This window comes from Benincasa hispida, chromosome 1 (assembly GCF_027475165.1).
Source record: "Benincasa hispida cultivar pf3 chromosome 1, pf3_genome.v1.1, whole genome shotgun sequence".
In the NCBI taxonomy this organism is placed as follows: domain Eukaryota; kingdom Viridiplantae; phylum Streptophyta; class Magnoliopsida; order Cucurbitales; family Cucurbitaceae; genus Benincasa; species Benincasa hispida.
In genome coordinates this window covers 63,875,362-63,894,854 of record NC_143478.1, presented here as the reverse complement: position 1 = coordinate 63,894,854, position 19,493 = coordinate 63,875,362, and the positions used below count along the sequence as shown (strand labels likewise).

At 38.0% G+C, this 19,493-nt stretch overlaps 1 pseudogene; it reads right to left on the bottom strand.

Annotated features, from left to right (window-relative positions):
• Window positions 1–11,940: 11,940 nt before the first annotated feature.
• LOC150038624 (uncharacterized) lies at window positions 11,941–17,945 on the bottom strand (annotated as a pseudogene).
• Between the last annotated feature and the right edge of the window lie 1,548 nt (window positions 17,946–19,493).

Genomic DNA, 19,493 nt, shown 5'->3' with positions numbered 1-19,493 from the left:
GAATTTGACTTCGCTGTATATATAACATCTTTATATTCGATTCTGATTATTCACTACTGGATTATTTTTTTACTTTTATCTTCTCTCTCGTTTTGTGATTCATTAGGGTAATTCTCATTTCTTAAAATTTTTTAAAAAAAAAACTTGAAAAATATAAAACTAAAATTTTTTTAAAAAAAAAAACAAGGAAAAATTTTTCAGCGAGTAACGAAAGTGACAATTGAGTACCAACACTCGTACACAATATAATCGATTCTATAATTTAACTTCTTTATGAGACAAATAGAGATTATAAAACTTACGTTATAAAAGTAGGTCATATTCATTTTGGTTTTATAAAATAAGCCATTGGTCGTTCAGTTTTCTCCTTCTTAATCTAATCAATTCTTTTGATTTTAAAATGTGTTAAATAGAGATGAGAGCTGGCTATTAAACTTTATTGTGAATAATTTCTTTCTTGTCTTTTTATTTTCTAACCATTTGACCTCTAAACTTTAACATGTAATAATTTAGTCATTATGCTTCAAAATTTGTAATACTCCAATTTTTACACTAAAAAATATTGTTAAGATTCAATGATATTTTTACCTACTTTAAATAGATATATTAATTAAGGACTAAGTATAATTAAAGACTAAATTGTAACATCATTTGATACTTTATTTTTATGAGATTTGTTGCTTCAATTAAATTGTTACAAAATTTAAGGTATAAGAATCATTTTTTTTCCAAATATCAAAGTACGTTAACTAAATTGTGTTAAATTAAAAATGAGAGTATACAAGAGGGAGGTTATTAAAAATTTAAAAATAAGAAAAAAAATTATTTACACAAAATAATATTATTATTATTTGATAGATATTTATAGAAGACTATCTTTTAACTAATTTTTAAAGTTTAAGATATTTTTTTTAACTTTTAAAAGTTGAAGTGTACTTTTAACCTAAGTAGAAAGTTGATCGACATTTTTTACATTTTAACAAATCTAAATCACAAATATAAATGTACTTGAAACTATTAAACAAATTATTAAAATTTAAAAATGGCAAAATTATAAAGAAAATGTCCTTGGAATTTGGGAAAAATTAAAAAGATATTGTCATTTTAAAAACTATTTAGGAAAATATTGTTGTTTTCAAACTATTTGTAAAAATATTGTTGTTTTTTTTAAATAAGTCGAGGGTTGAAAATTCGACCTACATAGGTCGAATTTTGAACCCTCGACCTTCCCCTTTCGTATTTTTTGTACGTCGAACTTTGAACCTTCGACCTTGCCCTGACATTATTATTGAGTTTGTTTAATTATCATTCCGGAGACAGTCCTTATAATTATTTGATGTGGAGAGAACGAAAGACATTCCTCATAACACTCATAATTATTTGATGTGTTAAAAATAATTTTGTATTGGGAGAGAACGAAAGAGGGAAGAGTAAGAGAGAGAGCGAGATATTGAGAGAGAGCGAGATCTGAGAGAGAGCGAGATTTTGAGAGAGAGCGAGAGTTTCCAGTTTTTTTTTTTCTTTTTAACTTGAGTTTCCAACTTGATATGTTATTCTTTCTAACCCATTCATTGGTGCATATCTGGCACGAAGCTTCTTAACTTGGGAGTTTTCAGTTTTTTTCTTTTTTAATCTAATTTTTTTTTGGAAATTTTATGAAGGGTAGTTTTTTTCATTCAAGTGATTTGATATAGAGAGAACGAAAGACCTTCCTCATAACACTCATAATTATTTAATGTGTTATAAATAATTTTGTATTAGGAGAGAACGAAAGAGGGAATAGTAAGAGAGAGCGAGATTTGAGAGAAAGCGAGATTTTGAGAGAGTGCGAGATCCTGAGAACGAGAGCGAGAGCAAAATTTTTAGCGAGAGCGAGATGTTAGCGAGAGTGAGATATCCGTACAAATTTTCCTTTTTTTTCTTTATTTAATTCCCCATTCCACCTTCTTCTTTCTTTCTTCCTTTTTTTTTTAAAAAAAATTCCCATTTTATAAAAACCATTTCTAAAAATATTTTATTATTATTTATAATTTTTTTTTAAAAAAAAAAAAAAGAAGAAGAAAAAAAACTCCATCAAAATCTTAGTACCAAATGTATAAAATGAATCCAAGATCATTATTGTAAAATCTTTTAAACTATTGACCTCACTATTGTGATTAAAATTTCCGTTCTTTATATCAATTAGTCTTATTTATAGACTTGCATGTGAAGGTTTTGAGTGTTGATTTGTTTTATTATGTCCCCAAATTATTATCTAAAATATGTAAATTTGAATATTGAAGTTTTTTTTACCTAACTTTTTAGATTTAGACTATCTGATGTTATTATTTATGTCAGTGACATTTAAAAGCTTCTATATCAAAATAATTACAACTTATAATATATAAAAAGAATAAATTAAAAAAATAATATCTCATAAAAATAAAAAAAAATGTAAATTAAATATCTCATTTATATAAAAATAATTACAAAAATCAATGTGTCCCACAAGGCGGACGTTGTCGATTTCAAACTGGTTGTCGTCGTCGACTTCGAACTTGAGGTTGCTCGGGTTCTTTTTGATATTGCTCTGGTACCTCTACAGGAGCTTCATAATATAAATATTCATTATGCTCTCCACAACCCCGGCCATGTCCATGTACGTATGAAGACGAAGGACTAGCCTCTGAGTCATAATGTCCTGAACTAAATGCTGGCATCATCATCATCATACTAATATAATCAGTTTGACTATGCGTCTACATCATAGGGGGCAACTCTTCCACATTATGTGCAACCTCATCAAACTCATCCTCTTCCTGAACAGGTCCTCTACGTCTAGGAGCTGGTGGAGGAACAATAGGTATATCGTACATATAATGAATTTCCTCCATATAGCTTTGGTTATCACTACATATAGCAAGAACCTGGTTCAGATCATTCGCAACCTCACGGAGTCTACGGTTGTTCGATCTCTGTGAATTATAAAACAATTAGACAATATTTAAAATAAATTTAAATTAAAAATAATTAGATAATATTCATTTACCAGATGACCCACAGCTGCTCCCGGACAAGTGACGTAGCGCCTTGTGATATTATTATACCAATGAATATATTCTGGAGTGACATATGTGTCCAACTATTCAAGAGAAACCTCCACTGCAATAAATCTTGCACAATAGTGCCATCGCACTACCAAATGTACAACTTTTTCGGACCAATCTCTAGTCCTTAGTTCAATATCATGTAGTACGGGTTCAGTATTACAAGGCGATGGGCCATCCTACTGTAAATTGTCTCATCACCCTATCAGGAAGATACCACTCACCAATGTGAAAACATATGAGAGGACTCATCGTCCGCCATATGTTTTGACCATTCGTACAAAAATTAGGCAAAGTATGCATAATAATTTTGTACGGCTCCCAAACAACCTGAAACACAAAATATTATATTAGAGAATATTAAAGACAAATACAATAAAAATGTGTATAAAATAATCAATTAGGTTCAGTGTAATGTACCTGTTCAGGTTGAAGCAAATCAAACATGTATCTATACTGGCTGACTACATGTGTGGCTGTCCTAGTCACACAAAATTTGTCTCTCCACCTAAATTTTTTAAATTGATAATTTAGAATTTATATTAACTAGATCAGTGATATAAAAATTAAATTGAATTAAAACAACATACTGAGAACCGTAGACTCGTCCAACTAACTGAGTGTCATTAACATGTAGCTGTGGAGCCATTGTTGGAAATCGCTTCCAAGCCCATAGTTGCAAAAATATGAGAGACCCAACTATCTCTCAAACCTCAGGTCTTATTGCTTTGCATAGTTGTCTATACAACCATGCCAAGCATGCTCCACCCCACGAATACCGCCCCGCATGATGGAGGTTAGCTAATAGTGGCAGAAACATCAAGTGAACAAAATGACTTGATTTATCTGAAAACAGACTTCCAGCCATCATTTGTAGTATATATGCTCGCGCATATTTTATGATGATTTCCTCGTCTACATCATCTATGAGCTGACGAAATTGTGTTCCTAATCATATTAAACTTAACCTCGATCCTTTAATCTTGTCAGTAGGTGGGGTCGCACCGAGGTCCAGTTGACAAACTTCTAACCAGTCATCGTACATCATTCCGGTGACCGGCTCACCATCAACAGGTAACCCCAACAACACTTCTATGTCTTGTAAAGTGATAGTGCACTCTTCAACTGACATATGGAATGTATGTATCTCGGGCCTCCATCTCTCGACCAAGGCTGTGATCAGATGTCAGTCCAACTAAATAAATACTAATCTAGCAACCCCATAGAATCTAGATGTGCACAGTAGCGGTAGTATTCGAGGGTGGAGCGGGATAGTGCGTTGGAGAATTGCCTCTCGACGCCTGCAAGATATTTCTCCAGTAGTACGATCTCGCCATACAACAGATGATCGATGAATGGACTGGTCGTACAAAACATCGGGATCAATAGGTCTTGGGTTTAAAGCCATGATCTGAAAAAAAATATATTTCTTTCTCAATTAAAAAAATATTTGTTTCTCAATTAGAAGAATAATGTACAACTTAATTAAAAGAAAATGTACAACTTAATTAGAAGAATAATATACAACTTAATTAAAAGAATAATGTACAACTTAATTAAAAGAATAATGTACAACTTAATTAGAAGAATAATGTACAACTTAATTAGAAGAATAATGTACAACTTAATTAGAAGAATAATGTACAACTTAATTAGAAGAATAATGTACAAGACAAGTTAATTAAAAGAATAATGTACAAGTTAATTAAAATAATAATGTACAAGTTAATTAAAATAATAATGTACAATTTAATTAAAAGAATAATGTACAACTTTATAATATAAAAAAAATTGAATATACAATAGGAGAGAGCGAGATTGAGAGCTCGAGATGTTCAGCGAGATTGTAGGAGAGAGCGAGATTGAGAGAGAGATGTTCAGAGAGAGAGCGAGATGTTCAGCGAGATACTCTCAATCTCGCTCTCTCCTTCAATCTCGCTCTCCCCTACAATCTCGCTCTCTTCTACAATCTTTGAGAATGGAAGCTCCAATGGAAGTAATATATAAACCCATATCTGAGAATCAATCTTTCGCCATTTTATTCGATCATTGAATTTATCTCAGCCGTTGCCTACTGAGAGAATTTATCATTATTTTCTCAGAATTTTGGTTATTTTGTTTGTATGTAAATCATGTTAGATGAAAGTCCATTCTCGAGCGTGGTAACTTGCATAACTAAACATTTGTTTTTAGTTTAATTATATAAAAGATGGAAGTTTGAACATTTTACCTTACAGATATGTAACATCTTGAGTTAATTCAAAGTGTACTAATTAATGATAACATAGCATCCATTAATGATAGTTCTTATGGTTAAATTAATTAAAACCTTTTAACAACGTATGTATGAGAAATGTTGAGGATATGGGATGATTGCATAGGATTAATTAGACTAAGTTTATCCTGATTGTGTAAAGAGCATTAGTCATGCCCGCTCTCTCCTTCAATCTCGCTCTATAAATCTCACTCTTTCCTACAATCTCGCTTTCAATCTCACTCTCTCAATCTCGCTCTCTCTTACAATCTGCTTCACCCACTTATCTTCCTTGTCGAGGGTTGAAGTTTCGACTTATGTATGTCAAGACTATACAAAAGTAGCGAGATTCCCTTATAGAGCGAGATCCTCATCACAAAATTAGTGAGATTTCCATGTATGTCGAAACTTAAACCCTCGACAACCCTAATTTACGTATTGTTTCCAAGTTTTTGTTTGTTTATCGAGTTCTCAACGTTCGACCTCTACATTAGTCAAATCCTCAACCCTCGACTTCTAGCCTCGAACTCTCAAAACAACAATATTTCTCTAATAAGTTTTGAAAACAACAATATTAATATTAAAGCTCCTTGGACTTTGAATGTTGTGCCAAAAATAATTATAAACTTTCAAAAGTTTCAAAAATATCTTTAAACTTTAAAAAAATAGTTCGAAAGCAATCGTATTGTCAGTTTTGGATGAAAATTATTAACGTTTTGTTTTAAAAATATCATGAATTTGCAAAAGTTTCAAAAATACTCTTAAACTTAAAAATAAAGAAAATCAAAGATACTCTTACTATTAATATGTGAATAAAATTGTTAATAATTTATTGTAAAAATAATTATAAAATAAAAAGTAAAAAAAAAAAAAAAAAAAAACTACTTCTATTGTCAACATAGTAATCATATAAAATAAATAAATAAAACTACTTCTATTGTTAATAAGAGGGTACTGAATAAGAGAAGGGAGAAATAGAAAAGTAAGAACGGTATTAACTATTAACAGTAAGGTTATTTTTGAAGTGCTTTTAAAAAGTTTGAGAAAAATAGTGACATTTTTCATTCAAAACCATCAGTAGGATATTTTCGAAGTCATTTTAAAAATTAAAAGGTATTTTTTAAAATCTTAAAAGAAGAAAAATATTATTGAGATAATATAAAAAAAATGAGGGGTTTTAATATAATTTAGGCATTTTAAAAACGAACTTGTGAAGATGTTGGAGGTTAGCAATGGGAATACGACACTGAGTTAGGCTAGGTTTGAGGAATTACCGCCTAAGTTGATATTAAATTAAAAAAGAAAAAAGAGGAGAGAGAATTTGTGGTCCCCATACATGGTTGTCGTTGTCGTTTAGGGCCGTGTCGGATTTTTTGGTTTTGGAATTGCCCAAACGGACAGCTCACCGGTTTGGGACTTTGGACCGGCTGCTTGCCTTTTGCTTTTCTTTAATCTTTAAAAAGTCAAACAGCTTTTGTATTCACTTGGGACTTTCGCCTTCCCTACTCTCTTTCATACCATCCCCACACCTTTATTGTTATTTATTTATTTTATTAGAAATTGCCAAAATCACACTTAAAATTTGTTGGTACATTTATATTTTTTAACTTTTGACGTAAAAATTGAGTCACTAAATTTATAAAGAATTATAGTTTAACCAAATTCATATTATTGTTAAAAAAAATAAAAACTTAGATACATCTCAAGCATCACCTGTTTTTGTACATCTCATTGCAACAATCTAACTTAAAATAGTTATAACGTGATTCTCAATTTTATATCATTGTATAAATTCTAACAATGGTATAAATGTGAGGGTTCAATTTAGGTCCAATTTCTGTAACTATTGTAAGTTTAAGTGTCCAATTTTAACACTTGTATAAATTTGACATCTCAATTTTTACAATTGGAAGTTTGAGAGTATAATTGTAACTACCACCTTCCTTCAGAAGTTGCAATTTGCCAATAAAAAATGGTAAAATACACTTCTAAATTTCTAATCGATTCCTACTTGATTGTTGAGATTTGGAAAGCTATACTTTAATCTTGGAAATTTGAAAGACTCTTTATTCATACGAGGTTTCCGGAGAAACTTGTTTCGTGGAGTTGAACTTGAGTTGCTGTTGATATTGAAGTTGATTTGATGCGATGTGGTTCGATCTCTAATACTTGATCCTCTGATTCTCTCTCGGTTGAATGCGTACGTTTGATATATAGAAGCGGGGCGTGTGGATGTTCTTGAGCTTCGAGTCTTGGAAGAATGCTTGTATCTCCAAAGGACTTTAGTCTTCAAGCGTGTTCATAATGCTTGTATCTTTTTCAGCTTTCAGAATGTTTGTGTACTTCAAGCGTGGTCAGCTTCAGGAGTCAAAGAGTCTTCTGGTTATAGAGAATTCCCTATAAGCTCTTTGGAGTATAGAATTGCTGACCCCTCCAAATGAGGAGAGCTTATCTATTTATAGAGTTCACAGGTGGGCTTGGGCTTGGGCTTGGTTAATCCATGGGCCTGGCCTTTGGGCCCAATTAGTTGGACTTGGATTTGGTTGGTCCACGGGGTTGGTCTTTGGGCCCAATTAATCGGATTTAGGCCTGATTTGACATTTGGGTCAAATTCAGCCTATTTTTGGACTTAGTTGGACTTTGACCTAAATAATAATATCAAATTGGGTCCAATTAATCTTATTTGATTCAACGGTCATGATAAAACCACGTGACGTCATGGAAATTTGTCTTTAACTTCAATTCAGGACATATGTCAACTCCTAATTGAGCCCAAATTTAATGATTTGGAATTTCATCATTAATTTAGTAAATGACGTGGCAACTTGTGATTGGTCTAAAATTTCTAATTAATGCCCCTTTCAAGATTTATGCACATACATGAGTGGATGAATCTCAAAAAATATAAAGTCGGAATCAAAATCCAAATATATTTATTCTTGAATTTGTCCTCAATTGAAGTGTCAATCAAACTATGAATTTAGTACATAAGTTTAACTTGAATTTGGGATAAAATTTGGAATATCGCCAAATTTACGAAAAATTTTGAGCTATGTCCCAATTTAATTTGATTTGGATTTAAGATAAAATTTGGGATATATCCAAATTTGAATAAAATATGATTTTTTTTTCTTATCCGCTCAATAGGATACTTGAATTTGGAATATGACCAAATTTTAATTTGGGATGAATTTAGATCTTTCCCACAACTTGATTTAGAACCTAAATTTAGATTAATTTGATATAAAATTTAGAAGATGCCCAATTTTTAATTTGAGATTTTATCCTTAATAATTTGGTTTGAGGATAAAAGTCTGATGATTTGGATTTGGGATAAAATTTGGAATATGCCCAAATTTTAATTTGACTTAATAATTTAGGATAAAAGTATGATTTGGTGATTTAGGTGGGATAAAATTTGGAATATGCCTAAATTTTAATTTGAGATTTTATTCTTAATAATTTGACTCGAGCATAAAAGTCTCACAATTTAGATTTGGGATAAAATTTGGAATATGCCCAAATTTTAATTTGAGATGTTATTTGCAATTTAATCTCAATGTTGAACAATTTTGATTTTGAATAAAATTTGGAATATGGTCAAATTTTAATTTATGATTTTATCCACAATTTAAACTTGACTTTGAATAAAATTTAGAATATGTCCAAATCTTAGTTGAAGATAAATTTGAGGACAAAATCTAATAAGATTAAATTAAATAGAAAATTTGTTTAATTTAATTTGAAATTAGGATAGAATCAAATTAGGAAATCTGATAAAAAAATCTAATATTTTAAATCAAATCTTTTATTTGATTTGGATTTCTTAATTTGTTGTGGAACTTAGGGAACCTCTATAAATAGGACCCCAAACCTCTCCATTATCTTCATCCTCTCCTCTTCTTCTAATCTTTCCTTTCTTTCCTTTCTCTCTTTTTCTTTTTCTTCTTTCATTTTTTTTAAAGAAAATTTTGTATTTTTTTCTCTTTTTTTTTTCCTTCTTTTTTTTCTTTACTTGCCTTTTTTTTTTTTTTTTTCGCGTAAGTTTATTAATTTGTTCCCCTTACTCTTTTGTAGGAGCTAAAGCGCAACGTCTTTTGTAGGATGACCTTGGTATGGTCTTTCTATGGTATGGTCTTTCTACTGTATGCTTGTTCATGCTTCCTGATCGTCATGGGAGGGGCCCTGCAAGGCTTACAACTTTCCCATGCTTTCACCCTAGGGAGGATCCCGATAAGGTCTACCTTGTAGCACCGTTCGCATATCCTAAACGTCATGGGAGGGGCCCTGCAAGGCTTACAACTCTCCCATGCTTTCACCCTAGGGAGGATCTTACAACTCTCCCATGCTTTCACCCTAGGGTGGATCCCGATAAGGTCTACCTTGTAGCATTGTTCGCATATCTTGAACGTCATGGGAGGGGCCCTGCAAGGCTTACAACTTTCCCATGCTTTCACTCTAGGGAGGATCCCAATAAGGTCTACCTTGTTATGTTACTCCTTGATCAAAATTTGAAGATACGGGAAATATGCCATTGAGTATTGAGAATGAGACGGATATGCCATCAAACTTTGAAGATGAGAAGAATATGCCATCAAGCTTTTGAGCGGAGTTAGGTTGGCTAGAGTCGATCAGGTTGGCTAGAGTCGATCTTGTGTACAAGGCAGAGCCGGACGGACCAGAGTTGTCCTCGCATATGAGGTAGAGCATGGCAAACCAAACTTGATCTCGCATATGAGATGGAACCACACCCACATTTTTTTAAAGGAAGCGAAGCTACACCAATTTTGGAGAAGGGGTGAAGTTGTACCAACATTTTGGAGAGGAAACGAAATCGCACCATGACTTGGAGATGAAGCGAAGCCACGCTACAACTTTAAAGAAGGCGAACCACGCCAGACTTTGGAGATAAAGCGAAACTGCACCAACATTTTGAAGATGAAGCGAAGTTGCGCCATCAATTTGGAGATGAAGCAAAGCCACGCAATGACTTTGAAGATGAAATGAACCACGCCAGACTTTGGAGATGAAGTGAAGCTGCGTCATGATTTTGTAAACTGACTCATTGAAGATGGAGTCGAGCCATGCGCACCGACCATGAACTTGAAGATGAAGCGGAGCCATGCACACCGATCTTGAGCTTAAAGATGGAGCGGAGCTATGCACATCGACCTTGAACTTGAAGACGGAGCGGAGCTATGCACACCGACCGTGAACTTGAAGATGGAAGTGGAGCCATGCACACCAATCTTAAACTTAAAGATGGAAGCAGAGCCATGCACACCGATCTTGAACTTGAAGATGGAAGTGGGGCCATGCACGTCAATCTTGAACTTGAAGATGGAAGTGGGGTCATGCACGCCAATCTTGAACTTAAAGATGGAGCATCATAGATGGAGCCTCTAAACTTGAAGATGGAGAAGCATCGACGAGACCTTCGCGTTTGAGTTTGACAAAGCATCGACAAATCCTCCGCATTTGAGTTTGATGGAGCATCGGCGAATCCTCTGCACTTGAGCTTGAAGAATCGGTGAATCCTCCGCATTTTAGCTTGAAGCATCCATAAATCCTTCGCACTTGAGTTTGATGAAGCATCGATGAATCTTCACATTGAGCTCGACTTCGCGACTTTGAGTATGAAGATGCCATTGAAAAGCCTCCAGACTTGAGCATGAAGATGAAGCATCGATGAAACCTCTGAACTTGAAGATGGAAGAGCATCCGAGTTTGATTTCGAAGAGGAAGCAAAGTGCATTCCAAGCGTGTGCCTTTTATTTACTATGCTAGTCCTTACGAGGGATGAACTTCTTCAATCCGTTATGTTGCCCCTAATAGGGATTAACATCTTCAATCTGGAGTGTCATTCTTTAATGGGGATGATCAACATCAATCTTGTAGTATCATATTTGTGTGGTTTTCATACCTCTTCTGATGGATTAGACTTAAATTTCTTTAAGTTCCCTTCGTACCTTTAAAGAAAGGGATCAAATCATGACGTAGTTCAAGTTTTTTTTTTTTTTTTTTTTTTTTTTTTTTTTTTTTAAAAAAAAAAAAAAAAAACTGGACTGAACTTGAAGTTTCTTTCAAGCTGCCTACATACCCTTCATAATGATAGGATCAAGTCATAATGTAGTTCAAGAAGAATGTTTTTTTTTTGTGTGACTGAACTTAAATTTCTTTAAGTTGCCTACGTACCCTTTATAATGACAGGGATCAAGTCGTAAGTAGTTGTATATATATATAATATATATATATATATATATATATATATATATATATATATATATATATATATATATATATATATATATTTTACATTTGTTAAGCGTAAAACTTCTTGAGAAACTTGCCGTTGATTGGGCCAATTCTTAGCCCATCTTGATCAACTATCTTGTACGCTCCGTTTGTGTAGACTTCTTTGACGACATAGGGCCCATCCCATTTAGGTGTAAAATTATTCCCCGTATGTCTTGTCGTGATAATTGGTCTCCTTACGGCGAGCACTAGATCGCCGACTTGAAAGGATCGAGGCTTTACATGCTTATCGAAGGCTTTAGACATTCGCGCCTGGTAACATTCCAACGCTTGTTGAGCTTCTAATTATTTTTCATCCAGTGCTTCCAACTCTTGGAGCCACAGTTTGGCGTTGTCCTCTGTAGTGAGCCCTTTTTGCACCGCCATTCTTAGTGATGGAATTTCTTTTTCCAAAGGAAGGACAACTTCTACCCCATAAACGAGAGAGTGCGGGGTGACTCCTGTAGGGGTACGGTGAGTGGTGCGATAAGCCCACAACGCTTCACCGATCTTCTCCTGCCAATCTCTCTTCGACTTGGAAACAATTTTCTTCAATAGGTTACACAATGTCTTGTTAAATGCCTTAGCCAACCCATTTGCAGCGGCATTATACATGGATGACTTGTACTGCTTGAATTTGAATTTTTCATACAACCTATCCATCAAACTGTTGGAGAATTGTCTTCCGTTATCCGTCACGATCCGATGGGGAATACCGTACCGATGAATGATATGAGTGCGGATAAAATCCACCATGTTTTCTTTCTTAGCTTCCCTTAGTACGACAGCCTCAGCCCATCTTGAGAAGTAGTCAGTGGCTGCGAGGATGTATGAGTGCCCTGCTAATGACTTAGGTGTTATAGGGCCGACCAGATCAAGCCCCCATGCTTCGAAAGGCCACAAGGCTATGGTCGGATGTAGAGGCTCGGGCGGTTGATGAATGAAATTCGCGTGATATTGACAGGCTTCACATTTCTTTGCATAATCCATTGAGTCCTGAATCATTCCCGGCCAATAGTAACCCATTCTTTTCAACTGGAATTGTAGCTTTGGTCCAGCTTGATGCGCGTTGCATATGCCTGAGTGTGCTTCCTCCAAAGCCTTTGCTGACTCTTCTTTATTGAGGCATCGAAGGAAAAGTCCTTCAAAGGATCGACGGTATAAGACCCATTTATAGTAAATGAAATGCGTGGCCCTCCTGTGAACCTCGGTTTTACGATGGAGGTCATTCGGGAGCCTTCCATGCTCAAGGTAATTTATGATGGGCTGCCGCCAGTCTTCTTCGTAGGTTAGATAGATTGATATCGCATTCGTTTTCACATATGTAGTCCCAACCGGAGGTACAACCCATCTCTGCCAAAGCGATATATTAAGGGGCACATTATCCAGGTCCGTTAAGGCAGTGGCTAGGTTTTCCAAGGCATCCGCTTTCTTGTTCTCTATCCTCGGGACATGTTCCAACGTCACGCTTTCGAACTTCTCCATCAACCGGCGAGTGTAAGTGAAGTAGGGTTTCAAGTCGTCATGCTTCAACTCGTACTGGCATAAGAGTTGATTGATTATCAACTTTGAGTCACCGAAGATTTCTAGACAAGCTACTCCAATCTCTAAGGCCATTTGGAGATCAATTATCAAGGCTTGGTATTCAGCAACGTTGTTTAAGCATAACTCGACAAGTGTAAAGCTATAAGGAAGCATGTGCTTTTCTGGCGAAATGAGGACGATACTTGCCCCTGCACCACTTTTTCGTGCCGCACCGTCAAAGAACATGACCCACGACCCTGAGGTTTCTGTTAAGAGAACTTTGTCATCGGGCAAGTCTTCACTTAACTCCCAATCCGATGGAACTGGGTGATATGCCAGGAAATTAGCCAATGCCTGCCCTTCAACTGCCCTACATAAACAATGTCGTACTGTTGAAACATGATTGCCCACTTGGCTAAACGTCCCAAAATGATAGGCCTGGACAAGACGTACTTGATGGGATCGGCTTTCGCAATTAAGTGGACTGTGAAGGCCTGCATGTAGTGTCTTAACTTATCTATGGCGAAGAAGAGCGCAAAGCACGTCTTCTCTATAGGGGAATAATTGCTTTCGGCTCTATTCAGGGTTCTACTTAAGTAATAGAGAGCGCGTTCTTTTCCTTTTTCTGTTTCTTGTGCCAATAGTGCCCTCAGTGATCTCTCTTGCGCTGCAATGTACAGTATCAGCGGCTTGCCCGTAACTGGGGCTCTTAAGATAGAAGGGCTAATCAGGTACCTCTTTATACTATCGAAAGCATTCTGGCAGGCCTCATCCCATTCGAATTTCTCTCCCTTTCTCATTAGTCTTTGAAAGGGTTTACACCGCCCTGCCAGGTTAGAAATAAACCTCCGGATGTAGGCTAGACGTCCCTGCAAACTTCTCAACTCATGTAGATTCCTTGGCCTTGGCATCTTCTGGATGACATCGATCTTGGATCGGTCTATCTCTATCCCTCGATGTCTCACAACGAAGCCCAAAAACTTTCCTGAAGTTACGCCGAACGCACATTTGAGGGGGTTCATCTTCAACTGGTACTTTCGCAGGCGATCGAACAAGGTTCTTAGATCTTTCAAATGGTCATGTCGTCGCTTGGTCTTGACCACAAAGTCATCTACATAGAACTCCACATGTTTGTGCAACATATTGTCAAACACCTTCTGCATAGCACGTTGATAAGTAGTCGGCGTTCTTCAACCCGAAGCGCATTACCTTGTAACAATATATCCCTTTTAGGGTTTGAAATGCCGTCATTTCCTCGTCTGCAAGGGCCATTCATATCTGGTTATACCTGGAAGATCCGTCCAGGAAGGATAAGGCCTCATGTCCTGTTGTCGCATCGACCATGATCTCTGTGATGGGTAATGGAAAATTTTCTTTCGGGCATGCGCTATTTAGGTTGCGAAAGTCTATGCAAACACGAAGCTGTCCATTCTTTTTTTCTAACCGGGACAATGTTGGCTATCCATGTTGGATATTTAACTTCGCAAATGAACCCGGCCTCAATCAACTTATTGACCTCAACCTCAATCTGGGGGATAAGTTCTGGCCGAAAGCGTCGTTGAGCTTGCTTAACGGGTCGACACCCCTATTTGATCGCGAGATGGTGGACTACTACTTTTGGATCTAGTCCCGACATCTCTTTGTATGACCAGGTGAAAACATCCCTGTATTCGGTAAGCTGACTCATGTACTCATCCTCTTCCTCTTCCTCTTCCAAGAGGGACGCACTGATGAAAGTCGGACGCGGATCTTCTACAGTGTCCAGATTCACCTCTTTTAGCTTGTCCACCGTGGATTGACCACCGTCCTCTAGACCTTGCGCAGCGTCCTCCACTTCCTCTTTGATCATACCCTCTTCGGATTCTTCGGTGATTGGGATGTGGTGGCACGAAGTTTCGCCTTCCTTCTGCTCTAAATTTCCATTCTAAGGATTGGTGAAAACGATGTCGTGCCTATTTACTTTGAGCGTGCCCTCACTTGTGTTTAGAGTAACGAAGGTCTTTCTCTTCATGCGTGAGGGGACGGTATTACGAATTTCTCCATCACTTCTTGCCTCTCTTAATGGCTTCTGGTCTGATGACGCTTCAGCGTTTTTAAGGTCAATTCGTCGCTAGATGGATGCTGGGGTATCGACCCCCTTTTTCTTATGGTCATTTTGGGGGCGTTAGTGTAGGCTTTTCCCATCTCCTTTGTCTTACTAGGGACATATTGGTCGAGGGGATCTTCAGCCCTCTCGTGTTTCAGGCGATCAAAAATAGGAGCGCGGGGTTCTCCTTCGTTCTCCGTCGGAACTGCGCCTAGTCTCTCGAAGGCTGACGGTCGCTCTACCACCGGCGATTGACAAATGATTTCCTCATTTCCTTCATTTGGCAGAGTCAACCTTCGAAAAACTGAACGTCGAGTAACTCTGGGAATAGTATGTGGGCTTTTCCTTTCTGCTTCTATCATGCTTAACCTCTCGAAGACCAAGGCGCGTGTGGCAGAATGTCTAATACTGTCGAAGGCTGAGGCTCTTTTATCTTTGCCCTCATTTTTTCCTGTATCATCAACTTCTTCTGCAATGATATGATTGTTGTTGGCCACTTTCCCCTTCGCCTTTCTGATTATGCGGACTAGCTCTGACGGCTCATATCCGAGTTCCACCCTTGACGTGGGTATAGCGTGTCCTTTTTGCAAAAGCTTCTTTTGGGTTGGCGATAGTCGGGGTTGCTCATAAATCTTCAAACTCTTGAACTCAGTGTGAGTTGTGAAGTCATAGCCCGCCTTCACCAACGACTTGTAAGCCTTAGGATCGAATCCGTCTTTAGTTTGCCTCTTGGGCAGCTTTAACCCTGTCACTTCCGCCTCCGGCTTGTGGACTTTTCGCTTCGTTATCGGCGTGAAGGGTGTGACGAAACTCTCATTTAGAATTTCTATGTCTTCGACCTACAAACCTTTTGAGCATTCCGTAAAAGGTGACTCACCCTTTTTTCGTCTCGACGAAGGGACACAGCGCAAAATCGGAGGTTTTGAGATTTTTTCGTCCCTCAACACGGGTGTTTCTCCAATGCCGAGGGATATTCTACTCTCTTTAGGGTTGGAGGCTTGTACCTTGCTACCTGCCCTTTTCTCTATGTCTTTTGATGACCTCGATTGGGATCCATCTGTTTTCTTTGCTAGCAAGTTCTCTGCCGGCATAGTCTCACTGAAATTCTCACTCTTTAGGTAAATCTTTGCATCTGCGAAGTGAGACTTGGCCACGAAAAACGGATTAGAATTTGCTTCAACCTTCTTAATCTCGTCTTGGTAAAACTTGAAACACTGATGTAGTGTCGATGTAATCACACGATTCCCATGAATCCAAGGGCGTTCCAATAGTAGCTTGTAGGTGGTCTTTGAGTCTATCACATGAAACAACGCGTCGGCCTTCAGATCACCAATGAGGAGCTCCAAGCATATCATGCCTATCACCTTTTGGCTGCCTTGATTGAAACCCTGAATTACTAATTTGCTGTTTGATAGCTCTTCCATGAGTATGCCCAACTGTTTCATAGTCGTCTTAGGCATTATATTGATGGCGGGTCCGTTATCGATGAGGATTCGACCCACTCTCTGTTCTCGAATGTATCCAGAGACGTACAAGGGCCTATTATGAAATTTGGATCCTAGTAGCAGATCTTCATCTGAGAAGCCTATGGAGTGCAACACGAGGCATAAGCACGTGCTGCGTAGGTCGATGCACCAGAGGCATTGGATTCTAACAGTGCCTCAATGAAGGTCGTCTTAGCTTCTCGCGAGAGTGAAAGTAGGTCATCTATGTTGAATGGCAACGAACCCTTTGGTTCTCCTATCGACTTTAATGGGCCTGGAACGTCGTCCTTCCTGATACTGACAGCATGACATGTAGCAACCTCTGGTGTCTTCTTTGAACCCCAATTACCGAAGTTCTTTGGGAGGAAATCTGCTAACGTCATCTGTCATCTGGGACGAGGAACATCCTCGTCTCTCTCGTCAACAGCTTTGGGCCTCCAAGCCTTCTTTCTACCTTTCCTTTTTTCTATCTTGCTCTCTCTCTTGTAGCTTCTATGAGAGCGTAGCTCTTTTTGGGTAGAGTTTAGTCTTCCCTTCTTACGGCGCTCCACAAGAATTCAACCTTCGTTATCATCATCGTCAGCGCGCTCTCCTCCGTTTTGAGGATCTGTAGCTTGGACCTCCTGTTGAAACCGCACTACCATAGGTTCGAAGGCCTCAAACTGGACTGAGCTCTCCCTTTCTTCATAATATATGATTGGTGCCACCACGCTTGGAGGTACCGTCACTGCAGCATGATTCGTTTGGACCACCTCCTCTAGATCCAGCTCTATTTTCCTCTCAAGAGCCAATTTGAGGATCAATTCCTTTAGTACGAAACATTTTTCAACTGGGTGGCTAATGACCCTGTGATACTTGCAGTAGTTGGGATCATCCACTTTACCGGCCTGTTCTGGTCGTTTACATTCTGGTAGCTGGATAAGGTGGTTCTCTAGTAGTTGCTTAAGCATATCTACAACATCAGAGTCGGGGAATGGGTAAAATTTTTCCTGTCGTTCCTTCAGTGTTAGGCAATGTCTTTCGCCTCATTCGTCTTTCTTTTCTATCTTCTTCTATTTCCCTTTCAAGGAGAATTTCAACGGGGTTGTATTAACGACCATTGATTCCTTTGTAGCACCTTTCACAATTTTCTTGGTGCCCTTCACTTCCTTCTTGTCTTTCTTCGGTTCGTGGCTCAGGAAGTCCTTCATTCCTCTGTTGGCGATACTTAGCTCCATGTCGTGGGCACGGGTCGCCAATTCTTCAAAGGTATGGGGCTTTATTCCCTGCAGGATATAGAGAAGTTCCCAGTGCATACCCTGTGTGCACATTTCTACAATAGATAATTCGGTGAGTCGATCTTTGCAATCTAGACTTAGAACTCTCCATCGGTTGATATAGTCGACGACCGGCTTCCCTTTCCATTGTTTGGCGTTTGTCAACTCCATCATGCCGACGATGCGCCTAGTGCTATAGAAGCGATTCAAGAATTTTCTTTCAAGTTGCTCCCAGCTATCAATCACCTCAGGCTCTAAGTTTGTGTACCAGTCAAAAACGTTTCCTTTGAGAGTTCCGACGAACTGTTTGATTAGTAGATCTCCCCCTGTTCCTGCATTCTCGCATGTCTCTACGAAGTGGGCGATATATTGCTTTGGGTTGCCCTTTCCATCGAATTGTTGGAACTTTGGGGGTTGGTACCTTGCAGGAATTCTTAAATTGTTGATCCTCTGGGTGTATGGCTTGGAATGCATGAAGTTCGTTTGAGCCGACCCTCCATATTGAGCTCTTATGGAGGTCATGTCATGTCTTGCAATTGTTAGACCGACAGAGAGGCTACCGAGTTTGACTGTCGCCCTTGGTTTTCTTGCAGCACGGTCTTCCCCTTATTAGTTGCTTTGACCGCAGGTGCTTGGCTGGATTCAGCAGCCTCTCGAGACTGCATTTGTTCTCTCAAGGCAGCGATCTCATGGTCTCGCTCCTCAACGGCTTTCATCAGAAAGTTAATCTTCCTTTCCATTTCTGCCATGGCTGCTTCTGCCGTCACATCTGCCTTCATGAAGAAGATCACATCTGACGGTGAATCCCTTTTCGGCTTGTTGGAGGCGGAAATAGAGTTGTCAAACATGGGATTTTCCTTGATGACAACCTTGCCTTGTGGGGATTCTGTCATTTGCCTCAAGATATTGTGGGCAATGAGGGAGCTCTGTTCTTGCTCCTGGATGACTTTTCTTGAGCGGCTGCGGGTGACAGGTCCCATGTATGAGTCGTTTGTGGAGGAAGCCTTGGATGCCATCTTCTTAGGTGCCATTTGCCTTGTTTGGATGTTGAGAGAGAGATGAGAGGTAGAGATGGTCCCACTGGGCGGGCCAATTTGTTCACATGAGGCTTCCGGAGAAACTTGTTTTGTGGAGTTGAACTTGAGTTGGTGTTGATATTGAAGTTTATTTGATGCGATGTGGTTCGATCTCTAATACTTGATCCTCTGATTCTCTCTCTGTTGAATGCGTACGCTTGATGTATAGAAGTGAGGCGTGTGGATATTCTTGAGCTTCGAGTCTTGGAAGAATGCTTGTATCTTCAAAGGACTTCAGTCTTCAAGCGTGTTTATAATGCTTGTATCTTTTTCAGCCTTCAGAATGTTTGTGTCTTCAAAGGACTTCAGTCTTCAAGCATGGTCAGCTTCAGGAGTCAAGGAGTCTTCTAGTTATTGAGAATTCCCTATAAGCTCTCTAGAGTATAGAATTGTTGACCCCTCAAAATGAGGAAAGCTTATTTATTTATAGAGT